The sequence below is a fragment of the Platalea leucorodia genome (genome assembly GCF_965183815.1).
Source record: "Platalea leucorodia genome assembly, chromosome: 4".
NCBI classification, from domain to species: Eukaryota; Metazoa; Chordata; class Aves; order Pelecaniformes; family Threskiornithidae; genus Platalea; species Platalea leucorodia.
In genome coordinates, this window is record NC_138826.1 from 3,763,874 (window position 1) to 3,780,295 (window position 16,422).

General features: G+C 42.2%; 1 protein-coding gene across 1 annotated transcript in view; it reads left to right on the forward strand.

Moving 5' to 3' along the window:
• The window catches only part of LOC309588811 ((E2-independent) E3 ubiquitin-conjugating enzyme FATS), a gene marked incomplete at both ends in the record, with an annotated part of 69,260 nt that overhangs the window by 1,148 nt on the left and 51,690 nt on the right, over window positions 1-16,422 (forward strand). The gene's annotated exons all lie outside the window — the stretch shown is intronic.

Genomic DNA, 16,422 nt, shown 5'->3' on the forward strand with positions numbered 1-16,422 from the left:
TAACATAAATAATCAGCTCCCGAGAGCAGAGGCCATGAATAGGAACGTGAATATAAAATGGATCATGAATAAGTTTTGATTGTGGATAACAAGCTCTCCCTCTTTTTATTTGTTTGTTTTTAATTACATAGTCTGGATTCTGCTGCTTCTACTTTTTCTTTGTTTTGATCATAAAAGCATTTTATTTGACATCCAAGAGACAGCCAAATTTTGAAGGGATGAAAGTACAACATAATGATATCTAGTGCTAACAGTAATTAAATACCCTATGTCTTAAGAAAAAAAAAAACAAGAGGTGAAAATAGGGATATGTAAACAACAGGAGACATGCAAACAATGGATGTAATCCTGCACTCCTTAATCATGGGAGTAATCCTTATTCATGTAAGCAATCCTGTTGCTTTCAATAGACTCACATCAGTAGGTGCTGTCGCATAAGGCCCATATTTTTCAAGGAGATAACAGTGTCTCTTTTACCTATTTTTTCTGTAATGTAATTTTAGCAACACAGTTTTTAGTGATGTGTTTGAATGCATTAGTGATAACATTAAATTAGACTTTACCAAATGTCTGTTTTGCTTCTAAAAGTATAAAAGAGAAAAATGGAATAATGTATTAGATGTGTCAGTAAGAAGGTACAAACCCCACATATTTTATTAGAGATGTGCTTGCAGTGGAATAGCACTACTCACCCTGTTGACTGTGTTTGCAGATTACTTTTTGGTACATGACGTATATAAACTTTGCTTCTTTAATGACAGGATGCAACTTTAGCAAAAAATCACTAGGACACCTGATGTCTCATAAAGTACATTTGGGTCTCCATAAAAGCCATGTTGATAAACACTGTTCATCTTTCTGATTGAAATACATGGGGTTTGTGGTAACGTCCTGTGAATATTTTTATTGCTGTTATGGTCTCTGATCTTGCCAAAATAACACCTGCAGTTCTGACTTGGGAATAACGCATTTGTGTAAATGTTGCCATTGTGCTGCCCTCCGCGTCAGCCCAGCTTGGCACTTCTGAGCTTTCCACTCCAAGACCATATAGTGCTGCCCTGTAATCCAGGATGGGGCTTGGGAGCACCTGTGTGCCCTTCCCCAGGCAGTGCATCTGTTAATGAGGGAAAGCTAATTACTTAAAAGCTTTTGATCCAATGGGGTTGAGAAGTATAAATAGTCATGAACTGTTCCTGGTGCTCTGCAAGCCATCAACCTGTGTTTGTGCTGGATGCCAGCAGTGGTAGCGTGGATAGGAATTTTGCCTTATAACCATTGCAGTCATTGCTGTGTTAAGATGCTTCCTCTGTGGAAATATTCTCTTGCGCGCACCCTGAAGGGGCTAAAATAGAAATTAAGTAAAAATGCGGTTGTTGATGGTTCCAGATGCTACACAAAACTAACGGGTAAGTGAAGCTGGTATTAAGTACCTGTTGCTCTTTTGTTGGTTGCATTGAGATATCAAGAATGAACTGATTATGATTTACTCAGCTTCAATACATGGCAAAGATTTTGGTGTTTTGTATTTGCAAATGAGGTATGGTATATTATTAGTATCTATTTGCACAGAGATATCATATAGCAACAGTTTAAAGCTGAGGCTACGTGGATGTTCTGGGCAGCAGAGTACTGGAGGTGATAAAATGACCAGTGCCAAGAGGCTGGAAGGGCAGCCTGGCCCTTGGCAGCAGCGTTTCTTTTTGCTTACTCTATTCAGGATCCCAGCAGGAGCACTAAGTCTCTCCAGGTAATTCCCTTTCTGTCCCCCGACCCCTGCCCACGGCAGGAGCAACACAATTCCTAATCCATGGACAATGCCACAAGCATTGGTGGCACAACAACTTTATAACCAGTTTTGAGGCTACTTTTTCCTACAACTATTCTCCCTTGTTGATATTTTATTTTTTTTTTTAACAATTCAATCACATGCACTATTTTTTTCGAGGATCTCCTTGTGGCAATAGGCAGAGGTCAGGTGCCCATCTTAATTTTTACTACCTTTTGTGAGTTTGAGAGATGGCTGTTCATGCAAATTTATTGAAAAGTCTTTAGAATTTGGCCAAAGAAAGTGCTTTAGAATGGTTCAGCTCATTTTGTATCAAAAATCATGTGTGTGGCCATTTGGAATAGCCTGGTTTCTTTTTTTCCTTTGTGCATACAAACTGTGTACAATAAGAAGTGTTTTCAGTAATCACTGACATGTCGTTCTGATGTCTCTCTTCATTAGAAGATGCCCGTGTCTCCTTCCTTCCCGCCCAAGACAGAGGGCAGGGGGATGCATAGCCTCCACTATTTCCCCAGGTTAGAAGCTCTGTGAGAGCACAGTTATGGGTGTGCATGCTGTGAGCGATGATAAGAGCAGGTTCTTCTTGGTTTGGCAGCACTCCCTCCTTTGTGTAAGGTGTATTTCGCTGCTCTTTGGGGTTGGTGACACAAAAGCAGCGCATTGTGGCCTTTGCACTGTGGCATTGCTACGGTTGACGGACTCTGCTGTATCCACGTGAAAGCATGCTGAGGTTTCCTACGTAGGGCTTCCATTGCAAAGCTTGTATAAATGCTAGTTAAGCTGCAATAGGGTATTTGAAACAATACTGATGTCCAGTTCTAAGCTCAATTTGTACACAAAATAAAAGGCGAGTTTTAAAGTACAGGTAGAGGAAAGTTTCTAGCTGTTGCTTTGCAGCTGTCTGGGAGCCTGTGGCAGAGAAAGCAGAAAGACTGGAAAAGCCAGCGTGCAGCCCGCACAGCGTGCAGATTGAGCAAGATCTGGGAGCGTGGCCCTGGGAAAGCCTAGTGCTGGCTGAACATCAACCACTTTACTGGTCCTCCAGGTCACAGCCACGTAGCAAACTTCAGCTAACGTAGCATGATGTGGTCGCTGGCTATGGAGCAGAGCCTGGAGCAGGAGATGTGTCCCATGGCTTGGCACGTCCTCGTGGTAGGACTTGCCACATTTGTGTGGGGACAGCAGTGCCACATGTGTGACCAGGAACCAGTCCCCAGCGGAAGGGAACCACAAGACATTGTGGATGACTCGGTTTGGTCTTTAACCCTAACAAAAGACTAAACCAACACAACTACCTTAATTATATGCTTTTATTACTAGCTGCCTAGTGGTTTCTAAGTGGAAAAGCTGAGCTGGTATGACTATACATATTAAATAGGACAACAACACTGAATATGGACTTCTTATAATAAAGGTTTTTACTTGTGCTCCACTGTTCCTTTGCTATAAATCCTGTTCTGAGAGCAGCCAGGCCTGGAGGAGCAGCAGTCCTTACCCTCTTTGCAGTCCAGCCCAACCCCAAGCTGATATCTCCCCAGGGCATGTTTCAAGACTTCTTCCTTCATACAGCATTGCTCTTGTTTCACGTGACATTTCTGTCTCTGTATCTCTCCAGAGAGAGAGAGGTGAGCAGAGGACAGTCACAATCAAGCCTGCGTGTGTGGTCCCAGGCCCAAACCTGTCTCAGATGACAATCAGTGATACGCGACATGCATTAATCATGGTTGCGTGATGGTGTAACACATCAGTCGCACTTCCCATGACATATAAAATTCATGCATGAAAGATTCATCCTCAAGTTTGAATTGCATAGTTCTTTGGGAAAGTGCATTTCTTCCTCCTGGTGGGATAATCAGTTCAGGAATTAGCCGAACTCCTGAGCTGTTTTTGTTTTGTGTACACCCAGTAGTGACACCTAGTGATGTCCAAGCAATATTTGACTTCTTGAGCAGAAGAGCAGGTAGGGGGCAAGAGGAGAGGGCCCCAGACTCTTTTCTTGTTGAGCTGCAGATGGTAAAATCATTCAGAGCTACAGAAAGGGAAGTTCTGAACCTGAATGTCAGCCTTAATATATTTAAATGACAACTACTGAACTGTCACCTAATGGTTGACAGTAATTACTAACAGGCAGAAAGCAACTGTTTTTATAACCTTCGTTTGAAGAAATCTAAACTGTAAAATATATTGAGGGTCCACGCCACAGCTTTGTCATGTAGCCATGGCTGACAAACAAAGCATCTCCTCCAGATCTGAATTAGCTATAGTAGATGAGTAAAAAACACTGATTGCGACCTTTTTATTTCACAGCCTTCGAGAACTGACTTGTCTATAGTACACGTTGCTGTATTGTGCTGTGAGTGCAATTAGCTGAAAGAGTGTCTTCGTTTTCATTCATTAGTTGACAGTGGTGTCTTTCAAAAAGATCTCCAGCGTCATGAGCAGTAAATGATGGTATGCTTTCAAAGGTTAAACTGTTTGATTTTTTTAGTGTAATTTGCTTATGTTCAGAGAGGTTACATTAGGAATATTATTAGACACTGGAGTCTCCTTCTAACCATTGCGGTAATGAACAACGGTTGGAAACTCTTTGATATTTCCATGGTTTGAGGCATCAGTGGCCCCAGAGAGAAACATGTTATCTTTCAACCAAGTCTTTAATTGTTTCCTGAGTTGATAAAAGAGTTAATCTATTACTGGCAAGATATTCACTTTGGTTGTGGGTGAATCTTAAAAAACCTTTTCAGTTGCTGTCAAAATCAAGTGATCTGTGTGAATTACTCTGAATAATACTGCGGTGTTTTTCTGTAGCAACCACTTTGTCATTTTTGCTGTTTTCACATTTCCTGGCAACATGTTTCAGAAAGCTTTGTTCTCACCGTGGAATTACAGTTGTGACCCCCCTCCTATGGCATTGTCTGACACCTGACAGTCCACCAGGAGCAACTGGGAAAATTCAGCTTAAACTACCATCGGGCATACGGCGATGCCCGTTGTCTATTTTGAACGTGCAAATCTTTCCTCTGCTCCCTGCAAAGTATACCCAGCCTCTTGCTAAGTGTTGTATCCTGACTTGTTGTTGGTGTATTACCACTAACAATTAGGGTCGTGCCTAGGGATGTATCACAAACAACTAAAAATACATCTTCGTTGCCTTTATATAAACCTTTCCTGATGATTAAAGACCATCAGTGCAGGCTTTGTAAGGAACAGAGGACGTAATGGTGCAGAAAAAACATACAATAAGCAGTGACAAAATTATCTATTGCCAGTTATTTTGGCAGTCTCTTGGAAGATGAAGAATTGAGCCAAGAGAAAATAGATACAATTTCCCTTGTATCTGTAGTATAGCCCAGGATAAACATATGGAAAAAAAGAAGTGTTTTTAACATCAGAAGACTGAGCAGAAGGCAACGCTAGCTGCAGCCCTTGTGGGTGGTGTGGAGCACCCCTGGGATTGTGTTTCAAATCTACCTGTTTGATTTCATTGATTGTGTTTATTTTTATGCTTCTGTTGATCTAGACTTCTAGTGTCTCTTAGAGCTGCATATATGTAAAATAAAAAGTTGGGAGGTTGAGTACACAACAACCAGGAAGGCTGGGGAGATACTTCCGAGCCAAGCCATGCAAGGTCCCCATGGGGAAGCGAGGGCAGGGCAGAGCCCATGGCCAGGTACTCTCTGCAAATCTTCTGCCTACTGTCTCTTCTGAAACCATCAACTGATGCTTTTTGGATGCTGAGAAGGAGCCCGCTCTCCTCTCCGTGTCACCAGCGCAGTGCTGATACAGCTCTCCTCACATCCAAAATTTCAGCCACGTAGATGAAACAAATACATTCACAGCTGTCAGACGATTGTACGTGTAAATCAATCCTACCCATAGCTCTCGTGCGTAACGAGGGCTGTTTTGGAAATGCATTTAAAATGACTTTTTTAAACTTTTTTTTTCAATAATATCAGGCTTTAACAGGCAGAGTTGCCCTGCAAAATCTTGCAGAAGGAGGGTACGTTTTTCCTGTGTAGTCAGTTTTTGTTAACAGATCACCATTAGGCTAAATTATACTGAAAACAAGGTTTAATCAACAACTATGTGGCTGGCTCTCACTTTGCTAAAATTTAGTTCAACCATCTTCTTGCTCATGTGACTGAGTGAATGGAAATGAGACACTCATTAAACTGAAGGTGGGTGCTCACCTTCATTAAAAATACTGTGCAGTATTGCAAAACCAGAAAAGCTGTCTGCAGTGAGGTTCCATGCTAATCTGTAAATAACAGCACAAAATTTCTCAGTGCAATTCGATTTCATTCTCGCTTCCTACATCTAGACTTGGATGTGGATAATACAGTGTGCATTGTCAAACTGAGTAAGATATACCATAGAGTGCATTGTGAATATATCTCTCATACAATCCCTTCCATATAGAATAAAATAGTTGGACGGAGATACAGAACTTAACGGGAGAAAAGAAAAAGCTGTGTACCAGAATGGACATAGCACATTGTTAACTGCTGCTCCAGTAGATTTAGGAGGGTTGCTATGGTTTCTTTTATAAAAATCTTCCAGCCACCAAAATGACTCTTGCAAACAACGCTGTATGTAGGTGTAAAGAAATGTATCACACGTGCAGCAGCAGCCCGTGTGTACAGGGCCAAGCACACCAGCGAGCGTTCAGCGCTTGGTGGGTGCTGAGCATCGCCAGTTCAGTCATTCCCTGTCCTCTCCTTGAAACTAAATTGTCATCGTGCAAGCTGAGAAGTGCCTAGTGGTAACAGCTGTTGCTTGGTGAAAAGGTGAGCACGTAGCATGGCATTGCTAAAACACCCCAACTCCTCTTTCCCTGTTGTATCTTCCTCTTTTTGTTATCTCATATTTCTGAATTTCTCAATGCTGAAATTTTTAGGGCAAATGCTGCTTGCTTCGGGGGTTTTTTTGTTCTTTCTCTGCTTGCATAGTGCCTTGAACAACAGTTCATGACCTAGTTCTGTCTTTTAATTGCTACTGCAATATGAATTTTAATTCCAACTAGAGTCCAGATGTATTGAGGATATGCAGCACATGTCAGGGCCAGTGCCCTTTATTTTACAGGCCAGTCTTTCCCAGCCCTTTGAATTCAGGGAGCCCTTAACCTTTTGGAAAAAAATCTTAAACCATCATCATGTATTTCACTGTTGTCTGGTGATGGGGAATGGAGATAATAACTGTTAATCTAAATGCTAATATGTATTTTCTCTCACAGCTTAGTTTGTTTTACTGTTCTTCAAGCTTCGACTAGAAATGTTAATGGAGATGAATGTGAGCCTTGTGCTTGCATCCTTCAGTGCCCAAGTGAACCTGACCATGGGTACTGACAATTTCTAGGAGACCATTTCTGTTTATAGATACTTAATATTTTTTGCTTTTTTTCATGACCATTTTTGGTGACTTATGGACATTGGCAGTAGAAGATGAGTGGGTTATCAAGAACTGTAGATATTATGCATCTGGTGGAGATCACAATTTGATGAACAAGGTATTAGATTTAGCATGCTCCAAAAGAGTATAGTTTTCGCAACGAAGTAAACTTTGTTCACAAAAAATATCTTTATTTACTTCTCTGCACTTTAGAAGAAACGCTGGCTACATTTACTGCATTTTGAGCATCCCACAGATTTCCTCTCTCAGTTGACATTTAGCTGTTTTGCTTAGCTAAGATTTCCCTCTTTTGTTCCACTGAAATGGGTAGTGAAGGCAAGTTGTCAATATGCCTTCTACTGACTGCTCCAGAAAGGGCTTAATTTTAATCATTCTATGATTGCAGCTTGTGAAAGACACTGGAATCCTTTGGGAGGGGAAAAAAAAAAAAAGCATCTATAAAAACATATGCTGGTTTAGGTTAGGTTAGGTCTTGAAATGCTGGGATACACTGATATTCAAGCAGCATAGAAGTTTAATTGTTCGTACTAAGGAACCTGCAAAATGGAGAAAAACCAGCAGTTTCTGATGTACACGTAAGCATGCCCTACCCAAAACATACTCGTACAAGGCACATGTGAGAGAAGGAGTTCTTTATATTACACCAGTTGATGTAGAATGTAAAAAAGGAGAGTCAGTAACACTCTGGAGAGCCAGAGGAGGAGCAGAAAGCTGAGGACACAGCTTCGCACAAGCCCTGGAAATGTGGCTGGGAGGAGAAACCCAGGGAGGGACAACACATGGGTGCGTTTGGGTGGTAAAAAAGCTGGACCTAGGAGCAGAACAGCTGCCTGGGCTGTGGCACCGCAGGCTCCTCCATAGGCAGCCAAGGCTCTGCATTGTCTTTGGGAAGGCGCATGAAGGAGGATCCTTGTCTTCATCATTACAGTATCTTCTTTCCCAAAAACTACTTGCCAGACCCTGGTGTTTGCTAGTCAGTCTGCCAAGCAAAAAATTAAAAGCACAGCTGCATCAAATTGTTATCACAGTGATATTTTACAGATATGATGTATATTACAACTTGTTCTCATAGTAGACCTAACGTTACTGCCTTATATTATTACTGATATTTGATGTACAATACAACTATATTTAATTAGTTAACTAAAATGCATTTTCTGCCAAAGATATGGTGAGCAGGAGGGAAAATCACCTTCTTGGAGAAATGCCTCATAGCAGGATGACTAAAAAAAGCAGTTACTACAGTCCGAGAAACAGGAATTTAGTATGTTAATCCCAAAGCCCCCCAAAAGCTGTGGAACCCTGTAGCTGAGATTTCAGAATACAAACCAGCAATTTAGCTGTACAATAAATCTCTCTAAAAGGGAACTGTCATGATATCACCTACAAACATTTTAGAGCAGCAAATTGATCTAAAGGCTACAAGTAAGATAGCAGAAAGATGCTTCTGTGCTCAAAGGATAAGTACTTTTATGTATGGGAAAAAGACTTTCTGTCCCTCACCCAAAGGGCTGAAGCCTTGCCTTACGTGCAAAATTCAGCTGTGGCCCAGGGAGTCATCCCTAATACAACCACGTTTGTATTGTCTGCTTGATACCCACGTTCACAGTGGCAACATGAGATCATTAAATAAAGTTTGATGATCTTTTTGCATCCTTTGTGGAGGCAGGAGACCAAGTTTGTTGGCCAGCAATCTGCGTTGGTCTCTCGACTCATCTTTGCGTGGTTGATGGCAATTTCTACGCTGCCGTGCTGCCCAAAGCCAAAACCTCCCTCGGCAGCGCACACAGCCTTCCACCAGCAGCCGAGCTCTTAGCAATCGCTTTCCTGTACTTCTCTCCTGTGGGAAATATGGGCTGACTTGGTTATTGTACGTGGGAGGAGGATGCGAGAGTGCGAGCCAAACACCACTGCAGGTCCCTTTTCTCTTGCAGGTGGAAAGATAAAAGGGCTTGTAAATGGGTCTCTGAGCCCTCTTCCATAAAACCAGGGTGTCTTTTCTTGCTCAAGGCTCATCAGGGGGCTGTGAGAAGGGCCCCCTCTTGCACAGCCTCTGCTGCTTTCACCCCGCGAGGCTGGCATGAGGTGCAAGGGCTGTAACGGGGCAGGAGCACAGCTCCTGCAGCGCCTGGTTGGGGCAAGGCTGCGACTCCGAAGCTGTGTCCTCCCTGAACAAATGGGCCCGGCCAGGAATGCTTGCGGGAAGCACCCAAGGCAAGAGGGCTGAATGTGGGGTTGAGTGGCTTGTGTAGAGTTAAAGAGCTATTTCGGTGGCTCCTTCCAGGAGCTCATCTAGCTCGGGGAGCAAAGAGGTCAGAAAGAGCCTAGGGGGAGAAACCTGAGGAAGAGCTGAGCGAGCTGCAAGGAAACTTGTGCTGCTGTCTGCATGTGGCAGGCTGGTAAATGAAGTCCTGTTCCGGGCCTGTGAGGGGCAGCTAAGGAAAGAGTCAGCAAGGGGTTTTCTCGTGTGCTGGGGCTGCCTTTCCAACCCTTCCAGCTGATAGATGATCACGGCAGGTTACTGTGTAATGACTTAGTCTTAATCATCTCTGCTCATTTACTGTCTGGATCTTCACTGAGCTGCTCTGCTTCTTACTCACATCCAAATTCCGCTTTATTACTTTTAATGTTGTTTCTCTTCCCCTTTGTGCTCCTCAGGTAGCAACTGTGTTTTAGTTTGTTTTCAGAAACCAGCAATAATATTTCCTGAGATGATTCATTTCTTTAATTTGTTGTTGTTCTGGTGTCTGACACCTCCCGCTCGTGCAGAGCTCTCCCTGGACTCGAGAGTCTCTCTGCAGTACATGTATCTTGAACACAGTTTATTTTAATCAGGCCTCGCAGAATTCAGTAATACTTCAGGCCAATTTCTACAGTAAATCTAAACGCATTCAGCAAAAACATGTGCAGCCAGTGATCAGACATCATTACCAACAACTTCACGCCCCCAGAATTCTTGCTTGACTCTAGCATTCCTGGAGCCCCATCTTTCCCATCGCTGTTTCAAGCAGGAATCTCGCAGTTGCTAGGGGATGGAATTATTTATGCACTTATGTATGAAATATTTTTAGCATGAAGTGGAGAATTGCCCATACAGTTTTCTGGTTTCTGCTGTATTAAAATGGAAGGACCAAAATGCAGTGAGAAGCAAATCTCTAGTGGTCCGGAGGCCAGGTTTGATATAGGTACTGTCCAGGCATTCAAAATACTACTTGAATCTGTGTCTGCTGGATTTAACTGGAGCTCTGACAATTAGAGGCTGTCGCAGGAGACTTCCACTTCTACTCCTGACTCAATTACCGAGTCTCATGCTTCTCATAATATTACCATTGCTGTAAATAAAGTCAAGTTCATTCTTCTTCTCCTTTCCTATTCTAAGGAAAAAGGAGGTGGCTGACTTCTACCACCAAGCATCAAATTGAGCCCAAGCCTCAGAGGAACTCTTGGTTGAATTTGAATTATATATTCTTTTTAGCAAATTTGTGGTTATTGATGCACTGAATTTAAAAAACAAAGCCTCCCATATTTATTGCCCATTCCCAAATTCTCGCTATAGGAGCACCTAGTACCTAAAGGCTAAAAATAACAGGTATACTTAAACCACCTAGGTCCCCTTAAAATTTTACAGATGAGAATCAGTAGTACACAGTACCTTAGCATACCACTAGATTATGTTTAGTGCTACTGTACTTTCCATAATGCATTCTGTTCCTTATGCAGCCTAATACTTGTTTTCCTTTTTGCCTATTATTGCATGCTGAAAAGATGTTTACATTAAGCTGTTCATGACTCTTGGTCTTTTTCCTAAGTGATTAGTTGATTGCAGCTCAATAATGTTTGAGTAGTTCAAATTATTTCTTGCACTTCACGTTTGTAGTGATCTGAGTCTGTCTATATACAACTTCTGAATTGTGTCCAATTCTGGGACTCATTAATTGTGCAAGTGTTAGGCAGGCTCCACTTCCAGTATAAGTGCTTTCCTTCTCTTGCTTCTCTCCTTTTCCAACTGGGGTTGCACAGGCTGATTGAAAGAAAGGGTATCAGCAGAGGATCATCCCTGGAAGTGCTCTCCTGTTGAAATGAAATTCCTCTAAACCTGTGATTTCCAAACTATGAAGTGCACACCATAGTGCTACTAGAATACTGTATGAGTTGCTCCCCAAATGCCTTCGTAGAAGTACTTAACCAAGCTGCACAAGATAAATGCCTCCATACAGGCAGCACCTCAAAAAAATATCCATATCTTGTAGAGGTCCTTGCCGTACCCCTATGCCTCTAACCCTCTTCTAGCTCAGGGGAGCTCTGAGACACTTACCCCAATCAGCCGCAAGGCATTCAGGCTGATGCGTGAAAGTTGGGACTGGATTTCACTTCTGGATGTCAAGGGCGGTATCGAGGTATGTGAGAAGTGATAGGAAGGTTGGGAGAGTGGAAATATTTGGGGGGCCTGGGTGGGTGTGTAAGGATCTGGTATGGTTTAATAGAGGAAGAAGCAATTGATGCGTGTTTTGCACTTGTGCGCACAAGCCTCTCTGGCACAGAACATTTATCTTTAATCAGTTTAACCAAGGGTGATAACACAATGTTAAGAAACAGGCAGTAGCAGGATGGAAACCCCACGGAAGAACTGTGGTTTAGCAAACAAGGGTATATTCGGTGTTATAGAGCTTAGTGCCACCTATGTTGGTTTTACAGCAGCAGGCAGGAATGTCTAGGCTGCGGTTCTTGATTCTTATTTTTTAATGTACTTTATTAAAGTATTTTTTTCTAGTGCAAAATGCATGAGCAGTCCCTGGAGAAAAGATTTCCTTTTAGCAGTTGATTGGCTCTCCTGTTCCTTTATGTGCTTTATTTTATCCCATGAACCTTCTATTGTTTTGCCTAGCCCACCCTCCAGCCTGGCTATGGGTTTGTTCTGGGAACTGGGAAAATACACTTCTGAATCTCAGGTATAGAGTCCATCTCCTGTTTCTTTAGGCCTTTTAATGAGCCATTTACTTATAACTAGAAAAACTGGCTGAGACACCTGACATGACGGAGTGGGTTTGGGCTGCGGATCCCAGCATCTGGGAAGAAGGTGGGAGTTGAGATATGCCCTCCCCATTAGCACATCAGCTGCTTTGAGCACTGTCCCCTCTGCCTCCTCTCTTTGAATCCTCTTGTCTCTAAAGCGTGACACTTTTTCCATTGGTTCATGTGACCAAGGCACCTCAGAGGACACCCCTGGCTCAGCGCTGAAGCTGGCAAGTGGCCTCTGTTGTAGTCCCTCTCCTCAGTCATGTGCAAGGCTCAGATCAGCCTGAGCAACCCTACTGAGCTGGTTTTGGCTGGGATAGAGTTAATTTTCTCCACAGTAGCTAGTATGGGGCTATGTTTTGGATTTGTGCTGGAAACAGTGTTGATAACACAGGGATGTTTTCATTCCTGCTGAGCAGTGCTTGCACAGAGTCAAGGCCTTTTCTGTCTCTCCCCCTACCCCAGCAGCGAGCAGGCTGGGGGGCACAAGGAGCTGGGAGGGGACACGGCTGGGACAGCTGACCCCAGATGACCAAAGGGCTTTTCCATACCATATGGCGTCATGCTCAGCACATAAAGCTGGGGGAAGAAGAAGGAAGGGGGGGATGTTTGGAGTGATGGTGTTTGTCTTCCCAAGTCACCATTACACGTGACGGAGCCCTGCTCTCCTGGAGATGGCTGAACACCCGCCTGCTGATGGGAAGGAGTGAATGAATTCCTTGGTTTGCTGTGCTTGCATGCGCGGCTTTTGCTTTACCTATTAAACTGTCTTTATCTCAGCCCACGAGTTTCCACACTTCTACCTTTCCAATTCTCACCTCCATCCCACCAGGGGGGAGTGAGCGAGCGGCTGCGTGGGGCTTAGTTGCCAGCTGGGGTTAAACCACGACACTTACCCAGTGAGTGGGGCTGCAAATTGGGAGAAAGTCTTCAGCGCAACGCCTTGGATGCAAAACGGAGGCATGGTGGTAAGAGGGGACTGTACGTGCAAGGGGACAACTGCTACATGGCAATGAAGCTTCTCCAAAAACCATATCTCTGCATAGACATCCAACCTGTGCCGTGCACCACCACGGACTGCACGTCCATATGCCAAAATACACCAAGATCCACAAAATGTCAACAGAAAGAAAATGCTGTATTTGCGTAGAGATTTCACCCAGATTCTGCCGCTGCCTGGTAGGTGCTGCTGGGGAGAGGCAAAGTCGTTGGGCAAATAGTGCCATCACTGATGCTCTGTATTAAGAGGGCTCATTGACTCCACAGTGCTGTTTCTGAAGATGAAAAGTCTTCTTTTCACAGTGCAGGAGTTTTAACTGTGCCCTGGCTAAAGATTACCTCAACCTGCTATAAATTGAGATGTTTCGCTAATTGGTTTCTTGGTTCATTAGCCAAATTGTGTGTATGAGGGAAATGGAAAAAGCTCAGAATGAATTTCCCTTGCAATCCTTAATTTAAATGGTGAATAACAATTTTACTTTGAACAAAACAAGTTATGTGATTTGCAGTGATGGAGTTAATTTTTTAGTTTTGAATCATTTGCCACCCTTAAAGCTTTGTGGGAAAATGATCTTCAGTTGTGCCTCATTCTGGCACGGTGTAGCACCAGGTAGGAAAGTATAATCATTATAGTATAATGTAATAATCGCAAGTTTTATACAGAAACACTTTGTCATGGGCAGTTTGTCCTCATAGCTTTAAGTAGTAAGATAACAGAGATAAACAGCAAAAATTGTTAAAAGTTAGCTCGACTGCAATGGATGCTGTGGCTCCGTTTCCATTACAGCCATGTAAGTAACAAAAATACGACGTGTCCCTAGTTTACTCTTTCCAATGCAGTGCACTCAGCTAAAAATCAAAGATTAGCTCTGAGCAGCTAAAGGGAACAAATTCTACTAATTCATCAAAGCGAATGCTGTAGAATTTAATCTGTTTTATGAATTTTCTACCATTGATTGTTATGGCATGATTGGGGCACGGGAGGTCGTTTGTGAGCACTGAATTGCTAGTTGTGTGACAGTAAAAAAAGAAGGCTAAAAGAAAGGTTAAATTAAAGAAGCTGCTAGAAGCTATTTTTGTAAGATGAATGTATATTATCTAAATTAATGACAGTAAACCTCCAATTAGCTGAATGTTGATGCAGAATTACAGCTTTATAAGGTAAATACATGTTTTCTCAAACCAAAGGGTTGGATGAGGAAATGTTTAGCCTGCAACTGTAATAGGGTTCCAGGTAGATGAACATTTTCTGTGTATTGGGGCACAGTGACCTCACTGCTGTTGCTGACAAATCTTTACGATAAATCTGCCGTTGCTTCCTAACAGCAATACAGACTATGAAACTTATGACCTTGTTCTCTAGAGTATCCTCCCATAATATGGGATAGGCAAAAGCCTTGAATGTGCTGCTTTGTTTTTCAATAAACAGCTTAGCTTTTATTTTAGAACAGAGATTTCTTCTTCAACCCGGTGCGTGTTCTCTTGGCACAAATAAGTTTGAAGTGGAACCTCTAAACTTGTTTCTGTTTTGTTAATTTATTGAATTCCTCTGTAAATATACATCAAACTGAACAGCAGTTACAAACTGCTTTTGTTGTGGTTTTTGCAATTTATACGTACTAAAATAATTGAATAACAGAGTTATTTGAACGATTTACTCCTTGGAAAGGGTAGAATTTTCTTGTGGATTGTCTTTATGTCATAGCTTGGTTAATCTCCTAGATGTATCGCCTCGCAGTAAAACACTGCAGTTGCTTACATTCATGGATACTTGCAGTATAGCATTTAGCTGTGCAGAGGAGTTTACTGTCATTATGGTTTTGAATATCAACAAAACCAAATCTGGTCTGTAAAAGAAACAAACAAAAAACCTCAGATAAACAAAATCCCACCCCAAGCCCTCAAAACTAAAAAACAAACAAAACCCCCACCCCAAACCCACCTTTGCATTATTTCTTAAGGTCTTATTTTCCTAAATATTTCTAAAGGATGCCCAAAGTGTCTTTTATAGAAACCCTGTGGTGGGAACATAATAGCACACTGGGTCAGAGCAAGGATCCAGTTCCATCGTTATCCTGATTCTGGTCATTTAGGTTCACAACTTAATTATGCGTTGTGCAGAAAAAATATCTTCTAACGTGCATGTATCTACCCAGTAGTTTCATGTCTCCGTATAACTATATATATATATATATACACACACACACACTCTTCCCCTGCATCTTTTGAAAGCTGTTTGTGATTTTTGTAGACCTCTACCATGTTCGTTCTTTTTTGACTTTTGCTGCAAGTCCCAACTTATTTAGTGTCAATATTTTGCAGTAATGGACCCCTTTCTGGGCCATTCCGGGAAAATATTGGTTCTTAGTATACTTCTGCTGTTTTAGGATGGAAATTGAGTTTAAGGAGATTTTGAGGTATTGCTGGGTGTATTTTGTTTATTTACCTATTTTACTGTATATTTTCCTTGGTTCTTGGCTCTGCTCCTTTGTCAGCCTGGTCTTCTGTCATTTCTATATAATTTATAGTGTGTTTTATTTCATAGTGTCCACTGATTTATCTTAATCCCATCATATTTCTGAGATGCTTGTGATATCAATATCCCTTTTTTAAAAATAAGCAGGCATTCTGGATTACTCAGCGCTTCTATGCTATGTATTCTTATTTGAACTCACACAGTATTGCTTCACTTGCTGTTTCTATGCTCCATATATAAATGCAGTCTTCCTTGTCTTGACTGTTATTTGCAATTATTTTTTTTTTAACCTGAGACTCTCCTCCTCCACTCTGTCCAAGATACAGAGGCTTTTATAACCAAGTTTTCTTCAGCTTTTAGTTGGGGGGGAAAAAAAAAGAAAAAGAGAAAAACAAAACAAAAAAACCCCAAGAAAACTCTCCAGCTTTAAAAGCTTTCTATTCTGGTGTAGATGGAGCCAGCCTTTCTTTGCAGGCCTCCTCCTGAGTCCCTAGGGTTTTCCCAGCAAAGCTCTCCTCTTTCCTTCTCTCCGTTGCGTTTTCCTGCAGAGGGACTGCTCTATCAGATGGGACTGCTTTTTCTGTGAGAGTTTCACTTTTTTTCCCTTGTCCACCTCCATCTTTCCCCATTTGTCTAACTGACTATCTGAGGAGAGATCGCCCTCCTTCTGAAGGCTGAGTGGTATTTCCAACACACGTAATCAAAGACAAACAGTTATATATGTTGCTTGACCCGG